Genomic DNA, 23,636 nt, shown 5'->3' with positions numbered 1-23,636 from the left:
CCCTCCCGGGCAGGGCAGGCGCCAGGACCTGCTGTTGGTGACCAGGAGTCGACCCACTGGACCCTCGGAGACCTTGTCTCCTCTCCCGTCAGCCCTGCCAGCCCTGTGCCAGACTTACACAGGGACTTAGAGTGGCTGCTCTTTCACCACAGAAATTCAGCAGCATCGGAGGGAGGCCTGTGGAGACTTTGGGACCCAAAGACAGACCTGAGGGGCTGGAGGGAAGCAGAAAATGAAACGTTTTCAGAGACATTTTTGCCTATAATTGGAAATAAGATGGAATTCATAGTTAAAAATCAGGATTTTTATTTTTCTTAATTTGTACCTTGAGGCTTTGAGCTCTGCTAACCTTCAGTAGCTTTAGTAAAACACGGGGCCTGTTTGCTGTAAGCAGTGGGACATAGGGCACCGCGGTGGCTCCACGCGGCAGGTCCCGGAGTCAGACTTCTCGTGCCCAAGAGCTGGGCGGTTGCTGTTTAGGCGTCTCATCTTGGACAGATTGCTTAGCCTCTGATGCCTCGGCTTCTCCATCTGTTAAGTGGGGATGATGATAATAATGACAGTAACGGTACCGCTACTTCACAGGGATGCTGTTCCTTGGCACTCAGGCAGTGTGAAATGGGTGCATGTTAATATTGCTCTATCGGGCAGGCCCTATTTAAGCAAGTAGCAGATAAAGTGTTAAAAATTAATGTTTTTGAGATTTTGTTGTTCTCTTGAGACTCAGAGAGCCCAGGTTAGGCACAACCTTTATGATAATAGTAGTAGTGTTCATCTGACCCTCAGGTCGAGGCTTATTGAAGGCTGGTTAGCTGAACTCTAATCTAGCTCCCAAGCCAAGAGAGGCAGTATCTAATTTACTTGATTTTCCTTGTTAGAAAGAGGTGGTACTATTCGGAGTAATGAGTTATTCTACCTGTAACTTAGTGTAGATATTAATCAGAGGTGTGTTGAGATGAATAGGGAACTGCTGAGTTGCATTTAAATAATTCCCGATTGAATTTATTTTTTCAGGTACAGAATAACTTTTGATGTCAAGTACATTTTACTTGGAATAAAGTGCTCTGACTCTCACCATCCAAGGGTGGGTAAATCACAGATGTTCAGTTGTCACTTGGGGAACTCATTCCTGCTAAATATATAGGCACATTTAAATTGTTGTGAGACTGTAACCCAGTAACGGACAACCTTCCGACTTCCCAGTAAGATCCAAATCTACTAAGATTCAAAACTGTAAGGAGTGCAGAATTTCTCATTGGCTTATTATTCAATAAAGAAGGTAATTTCATTTGTAGGAATATACATTTCTGTCTATGCTCCTTAAAAAAGCAATTTCCATTTTGAATGGAAAAAGTATCTATAAACATTTTTATTTTTCCTGATTGACCTGCATACATAAAAAGTTGCCCATTATTGATATTAAAAAGTTAAGATTTTTTTTTTTTTTTGAGACAGAGTCTCGCTCTGTTGCCCAGGCTAGAGTGAGTGCCGTGGCATCAACCTAGCTCACAGCAACCTCAAACTCCTGGGCTTAAGTGATCCTACTGCCTCAGCCTCCCGGGTAGCTGGGACTACAGGCATGTGCCACCATGCCCAGCTAATTTTTTCTATATATATTTTAGTTGGCCAGATAATTTCTTTCTATTTTTAGTAGAGACGGGGTCTCGCTCTTGCTCAGGCTGGTCTCGAACTCCTGACCCTGAGCGATCCACCTGCCTCGGCCTCCCGGAGTGCTAGGATTACAGGCGTGAGCCACTGCACCCAGCCTAAAAAGTTAAGATTTTAATTATTAAGCCCCTTCCTGAAAATGAGGGTTGTAATGTACAACTCATGGAAGACATGGTGGTCTATAAACATGAAAAATGCCCAACGTTACTAATAATGAAATAAATACAAACTAAAATAGAGATCACTTTTTGCTTTTCTGTTGGCAAAGATGAATTTTAACATAAGTATGACCATATAATTCACATCCAAACTGAGACTCTACTGAGAATAAAAGGGAACACTATGAATAATTATTCTGGGTAAACATATGTAAACCAAAACCTCCCAGGCAAACTGATTCAAATGGTGACCCTGGTTAAGAGGGTGAAGGGAGATGGATATTACCACACACCAAAGCAGGGAGGCTACATCGTTATAGACTTTTGGGGTGGCGATCTAGAAGTATAAAAATTTACTCTTTGACCAAATTATTCCAATTATAAATATCATACAGAAATGCAAAGATAATGTCCAAAATTGTTCACGTAAGTACCAGTAACTGGAAACAACTTTATCCATCAGTAGGGGATTAATTAAATGATTAATTATCCTTTATTCATTTAATAATGGCCTGCAAATGCCAAAGATTGAAGTAGAGCTATATGTACAGATACAGAGCATCCACTATATATTATTGGATGAAACAATCAAGTTAGGAAATATACCAGATTTAAGAAATGATACTCGGTATATCTCATTTTGTCTTGCATTGAAGCTGATTGTGTAAACATCCTCCCTAGAAGTACTAAGCTCCTGGAGGGTTTGGCTGGTGTCTTCTCGTCTTCCACCCAGCCTTTCAGGGGTGATTCTTTAGCAGGTGTGGGAATATGGCATTCATCTAGTTACTCATAGAGACCTCTGCAGACTAGTTGAATTCTAGTTGCTAACTACTTGAAATAAGCTAAAAAAAAAATTGTAATTTAAAAATTTTGTAGTTCAAATTCAGTTATTGAGATTTTAAATAACACTCCAGTCTTTAAATGATTCTGTCATATTTGTTTCCTCCCCCATTTCTTTGATACAGTTTTTGACCTCAGCTGACTTTAGTGTTGTGTTTACAAGGTTTACCCTTTAGAAGTGAATTTAATTCTTGCAGTTTTTAATCAATTAACAAACATTAGTACTGCGTTTTACCTCACAATTTAAACTTTTATGTGTGCATTAGAATCAACTGGGCATCTTAAACAGAGTCCTGGGCTCCAACCCCATAGATTCTGATTTAGTAGGCCTGGAGTATGGTCTAAGGAATCTGCACTTTTTGATAATATTTAAGCTGATTCTAGAGCAGGTTCTGCTGATCATTCTGAAAAACATCGATTTAAAGAGACTATGCAGATTAGCCTAGATTAGTATGACTCTATTGTGTTTTTAAATAAACAAGGAGCCTTTATTAAAATAAGATATAAGGTTAATATTAATTTATAAAATTTAACACAAAATGTAGAGCAAGATTTAAAGACTACAAGCACCAAGCACACTGCGAAGTGTTGCTATTAGTCTGCAGCTGCCAAGATACCAGCCGGGCAGGCAGTACTGTGGCCAGACTGTGGCGTCACATTTTCAGCAACTGTAACCTGTGAGCACGTAACCACGGAATGTCCAGTAGAGCCCCCGGAGCAAGATAATCCTCCGACCACGGAGTCTGAGCCTTAAAGGATCACAGATTACTAGTGAGTGATCACCTACATGTAGCTCTAGGCCTTGAGTGTGAACATTGTTGCCATAATCTTAACTCTGTTCCTATAAACAACTTTCCCCATTTATTTAATTTAAAAGTGCTCTAGAAAATTATTAATCCAGCTCTGTGGTCCTTTATCCTTGTATCTTTCAATGAAATCAGGATTCGATGTTGTACGTACAGTTTTGATCTTCTCAGGGACTGGGCCCCTGTAGAGTGCAGGCTTTTTAGCATCGCTTAACTGTTCACATAACCGCAGCGCCTTCCCCTGGGAGAGGCCCTGCTGGCATTTCCAGTTCCTGCATTTCCCTGCTATTGCCCTCCTCGTAGGTGGGCAGCAGAGAAGTGAGGGTCCCATTGACTGATGTCTCCGTGGTGATCAGGTGGCAGGCAGAGTGGGGGTGACTGTGTGGCCGACCACCTGGGTTGCAGTCCCTGCTTTCCCATTATTGATTGTGTGGCCGTGGGCAAGTTATTGAACGGATAAGCCTTCGTTTCCCCCTATGAAAATGGAAATCGGCATTGACTCATGAAGTCATTGGGAAGATTGACTGGGTGAATGAGTACCTGGCATGTAGAAGCTGCTGTGCAAATGTCAGTGCTGTTATTATCGACCAGGGAGTCTTTCCCTTCCTGAACACTCTGCCCTTTGAGATTTCAGCGTGCACTGTCCATTAATCTGCTTAGGCTCCCAGCTTCTTAAAACGTGTTTCTAACTTTTAGAAGGACTAGATTCTTTTTTCTAGAGAATCCTTTTTAACAAGGCATGTGTATGTCCCAATCAGAAACATGCTGTGGTTTCCTTGGAACCATAGCATAATAATAGGATTATGGCTTTATCTTTATGTGATTATGTAGTAAGCCATACACTTTAAAGAAAAAGACAACCTCCTCATTTGTTCCAGATGAATCTTTTGTGAGGTTCTTAATTTTTGTGCATCAGTCTCATTTCATGAGTGAAATGGTTATACTTGGGATTTCTGAGTTGTGTTTTGAGCGTAAGGAGGCTCTGCTTAATTTTTTCCGGCTTGAACACTCACGTGTGTATAATTGTAATCAACGAATTTCCCCAAAAGAGAGAGAAGTCAGGCTTGTTAAATGTGGCGTGGTCCCATGGCGATGGCAACGGAGAACGGTGAGTGGGTGGATGTTTCCTTCCCCTCCTGCCCGCACGCTCCGGCAGCCCACGCGGCCTCTGCAGGGCCATGTGGACGGAGGCTCTAATGATGCTAGGGGTGCTCTGTGGGGAAGAAACGCTGTTTCAAAGTGTGTATTTGTGTATCAACCTGGATATATTCACCAATGTAGAATGAAATGAAAAGGAATTTAACACTGTGAAAATGCACCCTGACACAGTCCTTAACTTTTGATGTACCTGGTTTCGCTGCCAGAAATAAGGCCACAGTTGGAAGTTTACAAGCCATGGAGTCTTCTTTCCCCCAGGTTGTCTTTGTGATAAGACGGGTGTTTATCTGGAAATTCTTAGCTGCTCTGCCAGTGAAGTGCTGCCTCCTAGCAAGTGTGTGTATGTAAGGAGAGACCAGAACTGCAACAGTTTTAAAAAGATTAACTTTCCCATTTCTGCTTGGTTTCTAGTATTAGCGGTGAGGACTTCAAGCAGCAATTTGTGTGTGTGTGTGTTTTTTTTCCACTTCCTCTCTCAAAGATATTGCAGACAGTGCAGTTTTAATCAGCTGCAGAAGGCAGCTGTGGAAGAAAGCTAATGTGGTTGTTCAGAGCAGAAAATTGGATGATGGTAATTACCAGAATAGCTAACTTTGGGGGTATACTGATTGCCTGGCCCCTTATTAAGCATTTTGCATATATCATCCAATGTAAAATCCCTATAACCGCATAAGAGAGAGAGCTACAGAGACAGCCACGGCTCCGCAGCTGTACCAGGGCTCTGACTTGAATCTGGGCCTCTGGCTCCAGGCCCCTCGCCCTTAGCCTCCAGCCTGTGGTCTTGCATGTGCCCACTCTTAAAAGTCGGTCACCTGTGTGCAAAACACTCTAAATGGGATGCTCTCCTAGGTTGGAATGAAAACTTACTACGGGGAAACCCTACATTCTAGGCCTGGCATCCCTCACCCTTGGCTTTGTTATTTGTTCTAAGGGAGTACATAAAAATGAGACAGAAAAATGGTGGAATACCTGTTTTCTAGATAATGGCCTAGTTTAAAGTTTTGCTCAGAAAATTCTCTCTTATATTTTCCTTTTTTGCCCCCTTTTGGGCCATTTATTGTATTTCTCCACCTCTAGCCTTTTTACCCGTTTTCTCTGCTAGAATGTTTCACACGTAACGACTCCTACCTGGAAGTAGTTCCAGACTTGACTTGTTCAGCTTTACAGTAACAATCCGTAATTCAGCTGTGCTAGGTTGTGGCAGTGCAGTGCAGGGAATTACTTATTTCATTATAACTGGAAACTTGATCCAGGCCATTTTAGATGGACAATGTTTCATTTCCTGTTTAGGTTACGGAATAGGGGTCCTTTACCCAACCCCTCATCTCGTTCGGAAAATCACTCTCCCTCCCCCACCTCTCATAATCATTGTGAGTATTACGGATGACAGAATGACAGAAAAGGGTAATATGGATAATATTGGAGTACAGGCCAAGCGCAGTGGCTCACACCTGTAGTCTCAGCACTTTGGGAGGCCGAGATGGGAGAATCGCTTGAGTCCAGAAGTTCAAGACCAGCCTGGGCAAATAGCACGTCTCCATATCCACAAAAAAATAAATAAAAATAAATAAATATTAGAGTACATGTCTCAAAGGGTGAGCTGTAAAAGAAGTAAACAGTATGTTCTTAAAGACATCTCTACCGATCTTGTGCTATTTCTTCAAATATTTTTTGTTTTTATTTTTTAATTTTTTTTTATTTCAGCATATTATGGGGGTTTAAAAGTTTAGGTTACGTATATTGCCCTTGTTTCCCCCCCGCCCCCCACATTCAGAATTTCAAGCATGTCCATCCCCCAGATGGTGCACATTGCACTCATTATGTATGTATACACCCATCCCCTCCCCACCCACATCTGCCCGACAGATTAATGTTATTCCTAAATGTGCTCTTAAGGTGATGGTCAGTGAAACCAATCTGATGGTGAGTACATATGGTGCTTATTTTTCCATTCTTGGGATACTTCACTTAGTAGAATGGGTTCCAGCTCTATCTAGGAAAATATAAGAGGTGCTATATCACCATTGTTTCTTATAGCTGAGTAGTACTCCATGGTATACACATACCACATTTTATTAATCCACTCATGTATTGATGGGCACTTGGGTTGTTTCCACATCTTTGCAATTGTGAATTGTGCTGCTATAAACATTCAGGTGCAGATGTCTTTGTTATAGAATGTCTTTTGTTCTTTTGGGTAGATGCCCAATAATGGGATTGCTGGATCAAATGGTAGGTCTACTTGTATCTGTTTAAGGTATCTCCATATTGCTTTCCACAGGGGTTGCACTAGTTTGCAGTCCCACCAGCAGGGTATGAGTGTTCCTGTCTCTCCGCATCCACGCCAACATTTATTGTTTTGGGACTTTTTGATAAAGGCCATTCTCACTGGAGTTAAGTGATATCTCATTGTGGTTTTGATTTGCATTTCCCTGATGTTTAGAGATGTTGAGCATTTTTTCATATGTTTGTTGGCCATTGTTCTTCTTTTGAAAAATTTCTATTCATGTCCTTTGCCCACTTTTTGATAGGATTGTTTGATTTTTTTCTTGCTGATTAGATTCTAATTATCAGCCCCTTATCGGATGTGTAGCATGCGAACATTTTTTCTCATTCTGTAGGTTGGTCTGTTTGCTCTCGTGACAGTTTCTTTGGCTGTGCAGAAGCTTTTTAATTTAATCAGGTCCCATTTATTTTTGTTGTTGCTGTGATTGCCTTTGGGGTCTTCTTCATAAATTCTTTGCCTAGGCCAATGTCTAAGAGTTTTTCCCACATTTTCTTCTAGAATTCTAATAGTTTCACACCTAAGGTTTAAGTCTGTAATCCACCCTGATTTGATTTTTGTGAGAGGTGAAAGGTGTGGGTCCTGTTTCAGTCTTCTACATGTGGCTATCTAGTTTTCCCAGCACCATTTACTGAATAAGGATTCTTTTCCCCAATGTATGTTTTTGTCTGCTTTGTCAAAGATTAGATGATTATATGAGGATGGTTTTATATCTGGATTCTCAGTTCTGTTCCACTGGTCTGTATCCCTGTTCTTGTGCCAATCCCAAGCTGATGTAATAACCACAGCCTTGTAGTATAGTTTGAAGTCTGGTAAATTAATGCCTCCCATTTTGTTCTTATTGCCTAAAATTGCTTTTGCTAAACGGGGTCTTCTCTGGTTCCATACAAAGCATAAAATTATTTTTTCTATATCTGTGAAAAATGATGTTGGTAATTTAATAGGGATTGCATTGAATCTGTAGATCACTTTGGGTAGTATAGACATTTTAACAGTGTTGATTCTTCCGATCCACAAGCCTGGTATGGTTTTCCACCTGTTTACATGCTCTGCAATTTCCTTCCTCTATTTCTTCAAATTTTTGCAAGCTAGTTTCATCTCTGGTTTTGTTTAGCATTTATGGGCAAACACAATTTTGGCAGATAGGAGAGTGTTTTGTTCCTTGTATAGGTTCACCTGCGTGGTATGTATATTTCAACATACACAGGTAGCTCTAGAATTTTCATCCTGTTCTGAGTTATCCCACTCTTTAAAACAGGAAACAAAGGGGAACAGAGCTGTCAATTCTATGAGATATTTGTAAAAAGCCCTTTGGAAAGTAGAGAACTATTCTGTAAGTATGAGGGCTTTATTTGTAATGTAACTGTAGACATTGACAAGGGCCAGTTGTTAGAATCACTTGAAAATATAATACAGAACCCTCAAGGTTACAGTGAAGACCGAAGGCTGAAGTTCTCTTATTGTGTTCTTACTTGAAATCCCAGCTAGGTTGCCCTGGGTGGTCGGTCGAGACCGTAGGTAGCTCTGTGTGGTGCAGCTTTGGAAACACACCTCACCTGATGCATACAAGGTTCCTGATGGCTGAGAACGTTCGCTCTATTGCTCATTACTGGACAGCTTGTGGCAAAGGAGATAAAGAACATGTTCTCCAGAAGTGACGCATGAATCACAGGGAGAATGCTCACTTTAGAAGCATTTAACACAAAAATAACCGCCTTCTCCTGTGGCCCTCAAATGCTGTTACTTTTTTGCTTTGCCAAACCTTGATAATGAGATCCTTTTGGAATTTGCTTAATTTTAATTTTACTTAAATTTCTTTAGACTGAATTCTAGAAAAAATGTATAATGGGGAAAGGAATGGGGCTGGATGGGCTAGAATAGCATAAGAGCGGATTAAGATTCTTCTGTGTTTTTAAATATTCGGGCAGATTAATATGTGATACAATGTTTACCTTTTATTAAAGGTCTACTTTTCTTGTTTTCTCTTGCAGCAGTGACTGTATTTGAAGAGTTCTAAGAGACTGAAAACTTAGAAGACATGAAGTTGCCTAGGGAATATTTTTATACATTTGATACAGTGTCTATCATGGAATCAGCAGGCATGCGGATACAACCTAAAAGTGAATATTATTACTATGCTGGATATAGAATTCAGTTTGCTTTGAAAGACGTTTTGGTTTAAAAAGTCTGATGAAAAATTTATTACATTACCAGGGAAGGAAAAACTCATTTTTTATCTTCCCCACCACGCTTAGCTACCTGCCACTCCCCAGCCCCTGCCCTGGCCTTGGTGTCCACACTGCAGTTTTCCCGTTGTCATCACTGTGGACAGTTTACCTGTTCCTGTACGGTGTGAGCTTATGCTCATGGGGTGTGTGTGTGTGTGTGTGTGTGTGTGTGTTTCTGTTCCCCAGTTCTTACATCCCATTTTGATACTGGTTGTAAAAAGATTGTCATAAATACAGTTTAGCTGTTATAAAGGATAAAAGATGAACTTTCAGTGGTCAAAGGTCCTTGGAAATAACCTAGTCCAGCCCTGAGAAACTGATCCCCCCGGAGACTGTGGAGTCAGACGGGACCAGATGCTGGATTTTGGATTCCTAGACCAAGAATTCAGCATCAGCTCCAGCTGTCATGCCACTCCTAGGTCACGTCTAAAATATCGAGAGTTTTCTTTTTTTTTAGCTTGAGCTAAACAATTCTTGTTTAGTTCACTGATTAAAGGGGGAAAATGGCTTAAAGTCACTAAAAAAAAAAATATTCTTGTTTTGACAACCCAAGGACAAAACACAAGAACCTACCTCTGGCATGTTTTTCTTGGTGTACTTCCTGTTTTCCATCTTATAACTACTGCTCATTATTTAAAAGACTCTTAGTAGTTACTTTCCCTTTAGGCCTGGAAAACTCTATTTCTTTTTTTAACTTTACATTTTACAAAACACCTGAAAAAACCCAGAGGCAAATATAGTAATTTATTGTTGATGGTGGGTCCCGTGAGCGCTGGGGAAGTCCTGGTACAGGGAAATCTCCGAGACCCATCTCCATGTCAGTGTTGGGAGGTGCCTGGGGCACTTCTTTCATTTCAAAGAGAAAAAGCACATTTCTCATTTGGCTTCCAAAAGATGATTTCCATCAAAACATACTTCAAAGTATTTACTGTAAATATACTTATTTGATTCAGTTTCTGGCACCAAACTAAAAATTTCTAACCTTTTAAATGACTGGTGAATTCAATTTCATGTGACTTTTTACTGACAACTTATAAATGGTATATGTGTATACATTCACATACACAGTGGAATAGAAGTCAGTGTGGAAATCAATTTCACTGAGGTCCAGAAAGTAGTAAGAGAGGGATTTTAGGGGTGTATATTAGTGTAAATAATACATGTGCAGTCTAGGCCAATAGTTTTAATAAAAAACAAACACGCATAATTTTTTGCTTTTAAAATATTATGCCCTCAAAATGGTGAGGGATAAAATGTAAGATATTCTTGAGCTTTAAACATTTCTTAATTTTATTCAAGTCTGAGCACTTTTTTTATAGCAATACAACAGGCAAGAGAATACTCAAAAATATTTAAAATTGTATTTATACCAAGAGTACGTTTTAAGTATTTTCTAATACTTGAGCAGTTTTTGTCTGGCTGGCCTCCGAATATGCCAAAAGTTAAGCATTCATATTTTCAACACATAAGCTTTTTACTGGTTTATACTTTGCTATCAGATGAGAATTCATAACTGTTCCCAGAGCAACTGATGTTTACAGATCTTGTGTTTTTCCTCCTCCTCTATGAGGATTGGGATCCACAATAAACCTTACATAAAACACTAATGATGAACGGCTTTTTGTGTCATAAATGAGTTGGCTTACCACCCTGATGTAAAAGTTTGTAAAGGAAATTTTTCACCATTTTGAGTGTCAAATGTATTTTTAACTGTCTGGTTTGTACTTTTATGACTTTTGTACTACCAAAGCAGAGTTAAAAAATAAAAATGTTAAAGAGTGTGTTGTTTTGAATGAACCGACTGTTGGTGCCTTGCACATTGAAAGTACAGTGGTGGTAGTATAATTTATGGAGCGTAACTCTACAGTGTGTCCTGCAGTACTGAGTGATCATTTGGCTGGCCTTCCTCACCGGCTTTCCCTACTGGAGCACCCTCGTCCTCCGACACAGGCAGGCCTTGCAGATACTGGGGGTTCCGGTCCAGGTCACCGAGTGAAGCAAATACCGCCATAAAGCCAGTCGCACACATTGTTCTGGTTTCCCGGTGCATATAAAAGTTACGCTTATACCATGTACTGTAGTCTTTTAAGTATGCAGTAGCATTATGTCTAAAAAAAGTACATACGTGCCTTAATTAAAAATACTTTATTGCTAAAAAATGCCAACAATTATCTGAGCCTTTCATGTTATGGATTACAATGATTTCACGTGAAAAGCTCGTGGGTTAACAGTAGGGCGTATAATCTAAATGGGAACAAAAGAGATGACGTACTTCTTTCTATTTTATCTAGTTCCTCATGTACTGAGACAGGAACTCAGGGGAGAGAGAGGAACGTTGCTTGCCTCAGGCTTAGAGTAGCAGACTGCCCTCGTCTGCTGGGTGACATCCTCTGATCATTCTCTCAGCCGGCTGGTCCGTCTGCAGACATCCAGGCTGTGGCCCTCAGGCTTCAGGGCCGGGTCCGTTTGCAGACATCCCTGATCGCTGGAATGTCCCCCTCAAGGTCGAGCAGCTTTTGCTCAGTGAACTGACGTGTCCAGAGGTTGCTCTTTGGCAAAGTCCTGTCCCACTCCTGGGGTTCTCACGTCTTGACCCCAACCCTCAACACAGTTAATGTTGGTATTTTGACCTCTTCCCATGAATCATGAATGTTCTTAATGGCACTTGGAATGGTGAATCCTTTCCAGAAGGTTTTCAATTTAGTTTGCCCAGATTCATCAGAGGAATCACTATACAAAATGTATTTCTAGAACAGTAAGACTTGAAAGTCAAAATTACTCCTTGAACCATGGGCTGCAGAATGTACGTTGTGTTAGCAGGGATGAAAACATTAATCTTAGAGCTTTTGAGTGAACAGGTACATTATCAATGAGCAGTAATATTTTGAAAGGAATCTTTTTCTCCCTGAGCAGTAGGTCTCAACAGTGGGCTTAAAATGTTCAGTAAACCATGCTATAAACAAGTGTTATCATTGAGGCTTTGTTGTTTCATTTGTAGAGTACATTTAGCATGATTCTGAAGGGCCCTAGGATTTTCAGAATGGTAAAGGAGCATTGGCTTCAACTTAAAGTCACCAGGTGCATTAGCTCCTAATAAGAAAGTCAGCCTGTCCTTTGAAGCCAGGTATTGACCTCTCTCTAGCTGTGAAAGTACTAGATGGCATCTTCCAATAGGAAGCTGTTTCATAAACTGGAAAACCTGTTGTTTAGTGTGACCACCTTCATCAGTGGTCTTAGCTAGATCTTCTGGAGAACCTGCTCGGCTTCGTCGTCACACTTGCTGCTTCACTTTGCACTTTTATGTTACGGAGACGGCTTCTGTCCTTAAACCTCAGGAATCAATTTCTGCTAGCTTCCAAATTTCTTCTGCGGCTTCCTCACCTCTGCCAGCCTTAGTCATTTCTACAGTTTGATGTAAAGAGAGACACGTGATTCTTCCTTTCACTTGAACACTTAGAGGCCACTGTAGGGTTATTAATTGACCTAATCTAAAGATTGTGTCTCTGGGAATAAGGAGGCCCGAGAACAGGGGAGAGAAGTAGGGGAGGAGTCGGAATGCATACAGTATTTATCAATTAAGTTTGCCACCAACCTGCAGTTTTTGTAAAAACAACGTAGTATTTGCGAAACACAGTAAAGTGAAGTGCAATATAAATGAGGTGTGCCTATTATATCTTTCAAATTTGGAGATAATTTTGGACTTATGTGTGTCCTTCAGACGCCATTTCTCCTTATGTCAACATCTTACATAACCACAGAACAATGCCCAAAACTAAAAAATTAACATGGGCCCAATACTACCAATTAAGCCACAACTTTACCTGGATATCTGCAGTTGTCCCACTAATGTCCCTTTGCTGTTCCAGGATCCTCCGTTGTATTTATTTGTTGGATCTAGTCTCCTCTGATCTGTGACCACCCGTCAGTCTTTTCTTGTGCTTCATGGTCTTGACACTTTATAATGTACTGGTCAGTTCTTTTCTAGAATGCCCCTCAACTTGGGTTTTCCAGCTGCTTCTTATGATTAGATTGTGGGTTTATATCAGGGAAAGGCTGCCCTTCAGGTGATGTGCACGGGATCAGGGAAGCGTGACGGTATGCATTGCCAGTGACGGCCACTTCCATCATGGGTCACGCTGGTGTCTGCCAGGTTTTGCTTTGGCAAAGTTACAGTTTTTCCCTTTTGTAATTAATAGAGGTTTGAGGAAAGTTACTTTGAAATTAAGCAAATATGATTATTTCTGTTTAAGCTTTTACCCATTAATTTTACCATCTGTATTAGTTTCCTAGGACTCCCATAACAAATTACCAAAATCTGGATGGCCTAAAACAACAGAAATTTATTTTTCACAGTTCAGGAGGCCAGAGTCTGAAATCAAGGTGCCTGCAGGGTTGATTCCTTCTGTCGTCTCTGAGGGATAATGTGTTCCATCCTCCCTCCTAGTTTCTGGGGGTTGCCAGCAGTTTTGGCATTCCGTTGTTTGTAGCTGTTTCACCCCAGTGTCTGTGTCCGTCTTCATGTGGCCTCCCTCCCTGTATGTGTGTCTCAGTCCTCGCATAAGGACACCAGTCATGGGATTAGGGCACACCCCAATCCAGTATGACCTCATCTTAACTTGATTGCATTGGCAGAGACCCTATTTCCAAAAAAGGTCACATCCACATGTCCTGGGAGCTAGGACTTTAACATCAACATGTCTTTTTTAGGGCGACACGATTTGACTCACCACATCATCCATCGGTGGAGCTTGCCTGCAGCGGTCATGACTGTGGCAGGACCCAGGTTGGTGCCTGGGTCCTTTGATGTGGCTCCGTCCCTCTTCCCTTCCTCCCTCCATCTCTGCCCCTCTCTTTCTTTTTTGAAAAGCCCTTTATTACTTTCTGGCACCGCAAGATGCTCCAGGCTCATCTTCTCAGCTTGTGTTTTCCTTGCCCCATGCCTGGAATCAACCACTAATCCAAGAGCCCTGGTTCCTTATACTGGAGAGTGACGTTTAGAAATAAAGATCGGGGCGTTAGGTGTGCTCACTGATGCTGGGGTGTCGCAGCTTCTCGGCCTCCACCCACACACACACACTGACCCGTGTGTATGCACACATCTTTATGTATTTCCGTATCCACCTGTCTGTAAAGCAAAAGCCTGCGCCCGGACTGACACTCTCACTCCCATCTTGTTCCACAGGACTTGCTCCAACCTGCCTGCTTCCCTTGTTTATAACTTTTTTCTCCTATGGTGAGAAAAACTGGCTTTTGTCATCTCAGACGTTTATATATTTGTTAACCCTCGCGTACATACTAAGCAGTTCGAAAATGCACGGCTGTGAGAAGCACACTTACCAAGTGGAGTGCGGTGCGCGTGCAGTTCCTTTTGGTTGCTGCCTGGTGGTGTCCAGCCAGAACCGTTCGCCAGTTACTGAGGTCAGCTCCTTTGTTGCCCACCCCGTGGGCTATGTGATTCGTTCGTAACACAGAGTCATTTGTCACCCCCCGCATTCCATCCCTCCTTCATTCCCTGGTGAAAATTTTTAAAATGTATATGCAGCAAACTTCACGGTTTGTGGGGCCGCACTGCACATGTGATTTTGAATTTGTACGCGCGCGCGCGCGTGTGTGTGTGTGTGTGTGTGTGTGTGTGTGTGTTTCCTTGAAAACAAGATGACCAATAACAGCTTATGCTGAGGAAGTGGCAAAGCTGCTTGATAATGTTTGGCCCATGAAAACCAGACACCCAGAATATTTGCACCAAGGAGGATGTTAGAAATGCCCCCAAATCCCAGTTGAAAGGGGTCACTCAGGGTGACAGGCTTTGCTTTTGATCGGTCAGCCTTTTTGCTGTCCCGCCTGGCAGGAGCAGTGTCCCGCAGAACGGGGGTGCCGAGGCACCGTTCTGCTTTTGTGTCGTTCTCAGGTCGATGGGGGGCAGGGAGCAGCTGGCCACTCTGCTCCGCGGGACGCAGTTGCTGACTCTGCCGTGCGACGCTAGCCGTGACTTTGCCGTGGGGGCAGCGACCTCCCAGCCCGGGCGCTCCCGCGTGAATTTGCCAGCGACTGTCCGTGGCTCGAATGCTCCTGCACTTCCTTTCCAAATCTGTCTTGGCACCTGGGCTCCCGCCACCGGCTGCGCTGTGGGGACAGCCCTTCCTCCCTCCCACTGCGGACGGCAGAACGCTGGGAGCCTGGCAGTGGGATCGCACGATGTAGTGCTTATCGCTGATAAGCACGGTCGCAGGGGACTGTGTTTTGCACCTAAGGTCCAACTGGTGACTTGTTGGACCCTCTGACTCTTTGTCTGAGTGGGGCCTGTTGGTTCTGCCCAAAGAGTCCCTGTTTTTTTCTCTCATCTTCGCAGGGCCCTTCGGCAGGACTGTTCTCGCACCTCCCCGGGGGTACTTCACTGTAGCTCTAACCCCCTGAAAGGCCACTTGCCCTTCTTTGTCCGGGCATCCTGTGGTGTCGCGGCCGCCCAGCCCCGCCGGTCGCCCGCCTCGGCCGCGCTCGGAGCCGGCGCTCGCGCCCTCTGCTGGCCGCGCGCGGGAGCCGCAGGCGGGGCGGCCTCGGGCCACCTGTCGCCAGCGGCGCCGTCCCCGCCCAGCCCACCTTTACAAATGAAACATATCGTCAGCTATTGTATGAGAGTGAAAGTCTGGGTTTTTCCTAACCCATTTTCCGTCTCTGCTGGGTGGTCTTTATTGTTTGTCTCATCAGAAGCTCCCGTTCCTCTCCTGGGGGCTTGTGTCCCTGCAGGTGTTCCCTTGGATGCTGGTGGGAATGACTGAGTCGCATCTGTGGGGAAACCCCAAGCGTCCTGCCACGGAAGTGGGGTGACTGGGAAGCAGAGTGGTCTCAGGGAAGCAGCCGACCTTCACTGTTGCATTCGAACCCCTGCTCTGCTACCCACCATGTGTGATTCTGGAAACGTCACCTTACCTTTCTTTTTCTTTTTGTAGAGATGGGTCTTGCTATGTTGCCCAGGCTGGTCTCCAATTTCTGGCCTCAAGCGATCCTCCTACCTCAGTCTCCCAAAGTGCTGGGAATATAGGCGTGAGCCCCTGTGGCTGGCCGCCTTACCTTCCTGAGCCTCAGTGTCCTCATCTGTAAAATCTCCTGTCTCACAGGGGCTTTAAGGATTAGAAGAATTTAGGCAAGGTCACAGTGCTGTCACTGTCTCCACGTCCACCCTGTCTGCGAGTGCTGCTGTTGTAAACTGGCGTGTTTGGTGACTTGGCAGAGGGTCTGTGTGCATCTGTCCCTCCATGGCTGATCCAAACGGCTCGTGCGTGGCCTGGCACACACGGCCCTGAGAGTCGAGCTGAGCCAGGGTGGTTCCTGCTGTGAGTTCCAGACCTCACGGGAGAGCCACAGAGTAAAAGAGGGTCCACGTGGCTTTTTTCCCCTTTTATTTCCTACATCATCTTTATTCCTTTCTTTTTATTTCTGAATATTATGGGGGTACAAATGTTTAGGTTACATACATTGCTTTTGCATAATCTGAGTCAGAGCTACACACATGCCCATCCCCCAAACAGTGCACACCTCACCCATTAGGTGTGACTATATCCATCCCCCCACCCCCTCCCACCTACCAGACACCCGATGAATGTTACTTCCATATGTGCACATAAATGTTGATCAATTAGTACCAATTCAATGGTGAGTACATGTGTTGCTTGGTTTTCCATTCTGTGATACTTCACTTTGGAGAATGGGCTCCAGCTCCATCCAGGATAATGCAAGAGATAGTAGTTCACCATTGTATTTTTGGGTCCAACTGTTGAAGAGGCAGGACTACAGGCGTGGAAGAAAGGTGGAAGCAGTGTGTCTAGTGGGCCACTGGGACTCTATCAGCCCAGCACCTCTCCCTTCTGAGAATGACGCCCCCTCCTTTGGGGAACTCCTAGCCTGCCCGTAGCACCCAGCCTGCTCCTTCCTGACCGAGGCTGGACACACTGGGGTGGGCACATGCACCATCTGCAGCCTGGCCAAAGCAAACTGGAGCTAGGGAAAATGGCCTATTTCTTTGGTGGCTGAGCTGTAGGCTCGGGGGCTGGTAGAGACCACGTTTCCCGCTGTGTACAGGACACTGGTGTGCGGAAAGGAAGGCAACGTGCGGAGGGAGGGGCGGCAGTGCTTGTTGCTTTGAAGCCCCCGGTTCAGTTGTCCCTGAGGCCCAGCTGCCCTTCTGAGTTTCATGAACATTTCAAGGAAATTCTGGGTTTTTGTCACTTGCAAGCAACCAAGCAACCAAACAAAAAGAACCCATGACTAATGCAGTGATTTGCAGAAAAGCGGATATATGAGCAGTTACAGAGCCGCATGGCTACCGAAGCCAGGGCATTCAGCCCTGCAGCTGAGACTGCCCAGAGCTGCCTCGGATCCACCGCCAGGAGGCCTGTGTGGTTTCTGTTCTGAAATGCTCCTGCCAGCCCTGTTGCCTTTGTTGCCTCAGGATAATCTCCTTCCACCGTCTCTCCTTGCTCTGGCACAGGGCTCCCGGTAAGAACTCAGATTTGGCATTCAGATGCCTCTGGCTGTCTGTGACCTTAAACTCTTCGGACTTCAGTCTTCTAACTATTGAATGAAGATAATATGTGCCTTTCGGGTGGTGGTGAAGGTCATGCGAGCTCAGATGTGTCCTGCAGTCAGTGCAGGGCCGGGACTAAATAAGACCGTCCCCTAGCCTCAGAGCTGCCGCATGCTGACCCGCTTTAGTGAAATAAATGAGGGAACTTTGGCCATTGAAGAGTCAGTTCTTGATGTTTCTGCCAGTTACTTTGCTTAACATTCAAAGGTGGACTCAGGGAGGACTCAGGCACAAGACGCAACTGCAGCATGTTTGGGGCCTGAGGTGCTCCTGGCTCCAGGTCAAATACCTTATTTGAGAGAAAGATTTCCTCCCCCTGAGGTTGAATGGATCCAGATGTACAAGATAAGGGGTATGTTCTCTTTCTCTGTTTATGTCGGCTGAAATTTTACCTTCGCTCTCCTATGATAAGATGTGCATGTATTATAGTATAGTCATCTCAGTGAGTTCAGTGAGTTTAAAAAGAGCTCCACTTATTTTCATTTCCAAGTTAATCTAGCTGAGAAATCCTAGCCAAAATGCTCTTGGAATCATAACACGATACCCACATTGCAAAATTTATGGGTTTCCATATTATGGATGAATATCTTAATGTTGACCAAATCAAACCAAAATCATACCAAAAAACCATACTAAATAAAAACCAAACCAAACACAATCCCTCCAAAATAACCACCCAACCCTCCCAAACCTCCCAAGGTTTCAGTTTTGTATTAGGCATTTATTTTATTTTATTTTATTTTAGAAAAGTCTTGCTCTGTCACCCAGGTTAGAGTGCAGAGGCGAAATCAGAGCTCACAGCAGCCTCAAACTCCTGGGCTCCAGCAATCCTCCTGCCTCAGCCTCCCAAGTAGCTGGGACTATAGTCACATGTCACCACATCTGGCTAATTTTTTGTACAAATGGGGTCACACTATGTTGCCCAGGCTGGTCTCAAACTCCTGGCCTCAAGCACTCCTCCCACCTTGGCCTCCCAAAGTGCTGGGCATACAGGCAAAAGCCATGAAAATGCATTTTATTTTATAAAAACTTATTTGGGGCAAGGAAGCATAAAAGAAATGACCAGTTTTAATGCTGTAAATATTCACTTCAAACGCAATGTGACTTGGAATTGTAAGTAAGGGTAGGTTCTTGTGTGTCCTACAGCTGTTAAATGATGAAAATAATGGCAATGAAAATATACTAAAATTTAAGTGCCCCCAAGATGCAGTTTTGCCTTTAAATGATCATTAATGAGGTAGGTAGAAAAGGACTTCTCCAGTTTAGGAATTGATATGATTAGAAGCAGCTCAGAGAGCTTTGGTGGGTAGAATCAAGATTTAGTTATTGAAACAAGCATTGAGTGTTACTCATAAAATTGGTCCAATGACCTTCACTGGGTAATAAAATCACATCTAACATTTATCGTTTGCCTCATGCTGAGTATGTGCTAAGTATTTTGCATATCATGTAAGTCTCAGTAAGGACCAGAGCGGGGCACAGACGTCATGTTGGTGTTACAGAGCACGGAACTCTGTCTGCGGTGGCTGTTGGTGCGTGGGCAGGGCTGGCCCGTGGCTCCGACTCCTGCTTGAGGGGAAAGGAAGTTCATGGTCTTGTTGGAGAAGCAGCATTGATAGACAGTCTCAGAGATTTCACAGATAAGGCCTTGACTAACTCTTCTGTTCTTTATTAAAATCTTCTTCCTCAGAACCAGAAAAAAAAAAAAACACCCACTTTTATCCCCAGTTGACAATACATATAATTTTACATATACAGATGGGGTGTCCTTATTTCCACAACCTTGTTTTAAAGTTTTCTTACCTTTTGGATCTTAGAATCCACTTTATTGTTGTGGTTGCTGCGTTCCCTAAGATAATGGAGACCAAAGGCTTTCTTTTCTTAGAAACTTCCAGTCTGTGGAGACATCTCAGATTTGGATTCAGTCCTATTTTTTGTCTCACGGCCACGTGGGTGTCTCCACAGAGGGGCTGCATCGTACAGTCTGTAAGGCTCGTCCTTCAGTCTGGGTTCAGTCGAGATCCTGCCTATTCTGTGACGGTGGACGAGTTATCAGCTTTTTGAGTCCCCACCTATTGATCTACCTGCAACTCACAGGGTCCCGAGAGACTGAGAAGATGCACACGCAGGACTTAGAACAGCACCTGGCCGCACTGCACGCTTCGCGGATGGTAGTTTTAAAAAAGCTAAGCCACAACATTTGCACCTATAAATATACCAAAAACCATAACTCGATGGCTCCCAGAAATTATTACTGAATAAGACTTCTACATCGATAGTTGTATTATTTGGCAAATTATTTTGAAGTAGGGTTTTTGCAGAAATTTTTCTCTCATCAGCAATTTTTTTTTTCTATAAACTTTTACTTTAAAAACTATGATAGGCTGGGCGCGGTGGCTCACGCCTGTAATCCTAGCACTCTGGGAGGCTGAGGCGGGTGGATTGCTCAAGGTCAGGAGTTCGAGACCAGCCTGAGCAAGAGCGAGACCCCGTCTCTACTAAAAATAGAAAGAAATTATCTGGACAACTAAAAATATATATAGAAAAAATTAGCCGGGCATGGTGGCGCATGCCTGTAGTGCCAGCTACTCAGGAGGCTGAGGCAGGAGGATCGCTTAAGCCCAGGAGTTTGAGGTTGCTGTGAGCTAGGCTGATGACACGGCACTCACTCTAGCCAGGGCAACAAAGCGACACTCTGTCTCAAAAAAAAAAAAAAAAAAAAAAAAAAAAACTATGATAGTCCTTGCTGGTCTGTCACCTGGCTTGTGGCTGATGTCATGTAACGGTCTGGATTTTATGGCTTTATAATTGGTGATTTATAATTTTTGTTTCTAAGTATCAACATCTAAGACAGAGAGAGCACATTTAGTGGATGAGCAGAAAGCATGACCCCTCTTTGGCCTGTGTAATCGTCCTTATTTATATAAGCTCTGAGGTTTCCAGGCACTGTTCTCCACAGCTGAGGGGTTGTTTTGGAGAATGGAAAAGGATGAGCAGGGCCTAGAAGTGGAATTGTTCTTCTGGGACTTTTTAAGTTGGTCATTTATGTCAAGAGAAATTGTATTATTGTGCTTTCAAAGTAGCAAGATTGTGACTAAACATATATTCTAATCAGCCTTTCCCCGACAGCCTCATTCATCTTAGTTTGGAATGTGTAGTTTGATAAGGGAGATAAGCAAAATTCTTTGCCTACCTTCTGGTCTCTAGGTCATATTTTACCCCAGTTCTGAATTAACTATTCCAAAATGCTTAAAAGCAGTAAATACAGCAGTCTGCTAAGAACCAGGCGAGGATGAAGAGCCACACATGAGCGTGTTGGGGAGCGTGTTTGCATGTGTGCTTGCCTTCTGCGTGCAGGGCTCACACACGTCTGTGCGCGTCTGTGCTTTCAAAAATATGAGGCCAGTCTTGTCTGTTTACGAAGCACTCTCATATACACCAGTTCATTTGCTCTTCTAAACTAGTGGTTTCCAAAGTAGTCTTCGCATCTTCACATACCCCAGGGGTATGGGAAGAAAATATTAAGACTCTGCTTGATGTTTAATTGTTACCTTGTCTTAGTATTGCTCTAAAAGTATATAACATATTAGTACAAGAAAACAGTAATTTATTTGTAAACATACTTGTATTAGGGGTGAGTGCAATATATATGTTTTTTGACAACTGTTGCACGATCAAAAAGCTGTGACAATCCCTGCTACGGTCTTAGAGTTTCTCTAAGTGTGGCCAGAAAATTACTCACCTGAACGATGCAGATGCCAGGGCTCTACCCAAGACCTCCTGAATCCGAATCCCTGGGAGGTGAGGCCCAGAAATTTGCTTTTTAAGCAAGCACAGCACATGCCCCAGGGCATGCTGAAGTTTGAGAATGTCTGCTTTCAACTCTGGGAAATAAGAACCATCCCCATTTTACAGATAAGGAAACTGAGGCTCAGAAAAGTTAAGAAACTTAAACCCAAAGTCATACAGTGGTCAAGGGTGACAGCCAGATTCCACGTCAGGTTTATTAGGATTAAAGAGTCACATGTGTGTGAAGTGCCAGGCAGGGGCCACGCGGGCAGAGACTCTGCAGGCCTGGAGGTCACGACACACGGCTGCAGGTGTTGCCCAAGAGCCAGCCCAGGATGTGCTTTATTCCACCTCTAGGAGCCAAGAGCACAGTGAGATCTGAGTCTCATTACTCAAATACACATCCTTTCTTCCTCTCCCCTAGGATTTTAAAGATTGAGGTCAAGATGACTGAAAAATCAGGTCAGCCAAGCTCCCCGCTGCTTGGCTGCAAACACTGGTTTTCTTAAGGTTTTTGTCTCAGTTTGGGACCACTGTCCTCAGGGTAACAGGGACTCACTGTGGAGGCCAAGCCCTCAGCAGCTGCCTGGATCCACTCTGTCCACCTTTCCACAGACCGCCGGGAAGCCTCATTGTTCTAATGGAGCAGCGCCTGCACAATAAATGTAATTTCTATTCTCTCAAATTCCTATAAATTTTGCTCTCACAGCCCTGATTTATAACTTTATTACACTATATCACAATCTCATAATTGGCACTCAGAAATCTTGGGTAGTTGCGTGATGTTCCCTTACCCAGACTGGGAGGAGTTTTTATTCTTTCAGTCAACAAATAACCTATTGAGTTCCCACTCTGTGCCATACACTGTCTTAGATCCTTTATTTAGTATAGTCCCTTTAGTTGAAAACAAATTGCTAATAGTTGACTCCAGGCGACTTACTGAAATGTGCACGCAAGAATCATGTGCAATCAACACACTGGCTCGCATAAAACACCGTGCCTTAGAGCGGCCGGGGCTGCTTCAGAAGTTAGTGGACTGTTCAGGTATGTTTGCTATAACCTGACACACAGGGGAAACAAATTTAGTAAATAAAATAAACGAGCTACTTATTTTTCTCTAAGTTAACAGGGAAAGCATTTACCATGAAAAACAAATGGCAGCTGGTCTGTGTTTGTCCCCAACTCCAAAATAGAGGATTTTAAAATGAATGAGGTTAATCTAGAGAAAAAACAAAACAGAGGCAGAAACAAGAATTTTTACATTTTCATCCGAAAGGCTCCTTGTGCGAATAGGAGCGCCCTTAGTGAAGAAGGAAGTCCAAGTCCAAGCCTGCAGCTGCGTCCTGTGTGGCAGGACCGACTGTGCACCCTCTGCTACTCGGCTGCAGGCAGACCGCCGCGCCTGGGAGGCCAGGAGATCTTTGCTCACGTACTTGCATTTGGCGTCTCGTTCACTCTCTAGAGCCTCCTCCGTGGAGGTAGAAAGAGAACAGAGAATCCGGGAGACAGAGTGTGGCAGAAAGAGAGAAATGACAAATGGCTCACACTGAGCATGGACAAATGGGCACATGCTATGTACGAAACCGAAAATTCTCTTCATTTGTTTGGGGAGCTAGTTTGCCAGTTATAACAATTTGCTACTATCTGCCTTGGCAACCAGGGGAAAACATTTAATTTCGTCGTTATATGACAGTTCAATTTCCCCCAGTAACTTCTTACCTCAAGAAACCTATATGTAGAATATAAATGAAATAATCTTAAATCAAAATCAAGATTTAACAGAGTAAATATCCACACGATGCACTTGGCTAAGGATTATGGAGAACTGTGCCGTCTGTGTCTAATCACGGTTTATGCCTCACAATCAGAGTATGTCTGTGCTTTCAAGTTGTCCAGAATGTTTGTAAAGTTCACTATTTTCAACGCCACCTTTCTGATCGATGGTGACAACAAGCTGCAGAAAGAAGACACTACACACATCAGGGTGCTCAGGCAGTTGCTAGATGACCTGGTGGATAAAGCTAAAATCTAGAATTTCCACCTGAAGATTCATATTTTCCTTTAATGTCCTTTGGGGGAGCCTAGATATTAAGGTAAAGATGAAATGGGTTGCTCTTAAAAATC

At 43.5% G+C, this 23,636-nt stretch overlaps 1 protein-coding gene across 2 annotated transcripts in view; it reads left to right on the top strand.

Moving 5' to 3' along the window:
* Positions 1-10,923, top strand: part of RELL1 (RELT like 1) — a 60,008-nt gene extending 49,085 nt beyond the window's left edge. For both annotated transcript variants that reach the window (XM_045550507.1, XM_045550508.1), the window contains exon 7: positions 8,906-10,923. The gene's annotated coding sequence lies outside the window, so the exon portion shown is untranslated. The remainder of the gene's footprint in view (positions 1-8,905) is intronic.
* The last annotated feature ends 12,713 nt before the right edge of the window (positions 10,924-23,636 follow it).

Source organism: Lemur catta, chromosome 4 (assembly GCF_020740605.2).
Source record: "Lemur catta isolate mLemCat1 chromosome 4, mLemCat1.pri, whole genome shotgun sequence".
Lineage (NCBI taxonomy): Eukaryota > Metazoa > Chordata > Mammalia > Primates > Lemuridae > Lemur > Lemur catta.
Note: the sequence above shows the minus strand (reverse complement) of the source record. Positions and strands in the feature narration are given on the sequence as shown.